This window comes from Rhinopithecus bieti, unplaced genomic scaffold (assembly GCF_001698545.2).
Source record: "Rhinopithecus bieti isolate Rb0 unplaced genomic scaffold, ASM169854v2 scaffold_36553, whole genome shotgun sequence".
NCBI classification, from domain to species: Eukaryota; Metazoa; Chordata; class Mammalia; order Primates; family Cercopithecidae; genus Rhinopithecus; species Rhinopithecus bieti.
In genome coordinates, this window is record NW_016815774.1 from 1,810,097 (window position 1) to 1,812,196 (window position 2,100).

Genomic DNA, 2,100 nt, shown 5'->3' on the forward strand with positions numbered 1-2,100 from the left:
CCTTCCTTCCTTCCTTCCTTCCTTGACAGAGTTGTGCTCTTGTTGACCAGGCTGAAGTGTGCAATGGCACAATCTCGGCTCGCCGCAACCTCCGTCCCCTGGGTTCAAGTAATTCTCCTACCTCAGCCTCCTGAGTAGCTGGGATGACAGGCATGAGCTGCCACCATGCCTGGCTAATTTTTTGTATTTTAGTAGAGACAGGGTTTCCCCATGTTGCTCAGGGTAGTCTCAAACTCCTGAGCTCAGGCAATTCGCCCACTTCGGCCTCCCAAAGTGCTGGGATTACAGGTGTAAGCCACCGCGCCCAGCCACTGATGTTTTTGAGACTGGGTCTCATTCTGTCGCCCAGGCTGGAGTTTCAGTGGCATTATCTTGGCTCACTGCAACCTCTGCCACTGAGGCTCAAGCGATTCTCCTGTCTCAGCCTCCCCAGTAGCTGGGACCATAGGTCCCAGGCGCCATCACCCCTGGCTAATTTGTGTATATTTTGTAGAGACAGGGTTTCATCATGTTGCCCAGGCTTGAAATTGCCTTTGTAAAAAAAATTGAGCACAAGGTTAGATTATGGTTTGGGAGTCATGCAGCCAGAGGTTACAAGGTTTGTAACTTTCTCAATTGCTCCTATAGATAATGTTTCTATTGTAAATCCTAGGACTAGTGCTTGAGGTGTTTTTCAGACCCTGCATTCTGATGGACCAGCTGACACCGCCCAAACCAGTAACCTTTACCAATAAACTGACACAGTAGGTCTCTGACCCCCATAGGGACTGACTCAGCACAAGACGACAGCTTTGACCCCCTATGACTTTATTCCCAGTCCAACCAATCAGCATTTCCCATTCCCTAGTCCCCTGCCCACCAAACTATCCTTACAAATCTCTGGACTCCAAATTCTCAGGGAAGCAGATTTGAGAAACATCTTCCATCCTTCAGCTCGGCTGGTCCTGTGATTATTAAACTTTCTCTACTGCAATTCCTGGTGTTCTCAGTGTTTGGCTTTTCTGGGCAGCAGGCAGGAAGAACCCAGGTGGGCAATTACAATGGTCTAAAACAACCATTCATGATTTCTCCCAGGCAATGTCAACTGAGCAGTTCTGCTGACTGTGCTTGCTCATGTATCTTTTTTTTTTTCTGTTTTTGAGACGGAGTTTTGCTCTTGTTGCCCAGGCTGGAGTGCAATGGCGTGATCTCGGCTTGCTGCAACCTTTGCCTCCTGGGTTCAAGCAATTCTCCTGCCTCAGCCTCCCAAGTAGCTGAGATTACAGCCACCAGATGTGGCTAATTTTGTATTTTTAGTAGAGACAGAGTTTCCCCATGTTGGTCAGGCTGCTCTCGAACCTCAGGTGATCCACCCACCTCGGCCTTCCAAAGTGCTGAGATTACAGGCATGAGCCACCATGCCTGGCCGTGCTCATGCATCTTTAATCAGGTGGTTGAGGATGCCCTGGGACCTAGCTGGTATACAATGGCCTCCCCTGCACAGCTGGGGTTCCCTCCATGTGTCTCTCTCACATCCCTCCAGCTAGCTGGCCCAGATATGACTCAGGTTAGATTGAGCATGTTTTCATGACAATTGCAGGCAAGCAGGAGAGGAAGTGCAGACAAGTGCAAACACGAAAGCACATATTTAGTCATCTGCTGGCACCAAACCTGCTAGTATTCTTTCGAGCAGAGTCAGAAAAAAATATTTAATAAAAATAAAAAATAAATAGAAATAATAGGCTGGGCACGGTGGCTCACGCCTGTAATCCTAGCACTTTGGGAAGCTGAGGTGGGCAGGTCACTTGAGGTCAGGAGTTTGAGACCAGCCTGGCCAATATGGTGAAACTCACGTCTCTACCAAATATATATGTATGACAAATATATATGTATGTACACACATACACACACACACAAATTAACCAGGCATGGTGGCACATACCTGTATTCCTAGCTACTCAGGAGGCTGAGGTAGGAGGATTGGTTGAGTCAGGGAGGCAGTACCACTGCACTCCAGCCTGGATGACAAAGTGAGACTCTATTTCTTTTTTTTTTTTTTTTTTTGACACAGAGTTTCTCTCATGTTGCCCAGGCTGGAGTGCAGTGGCAGTAATCTTGGTT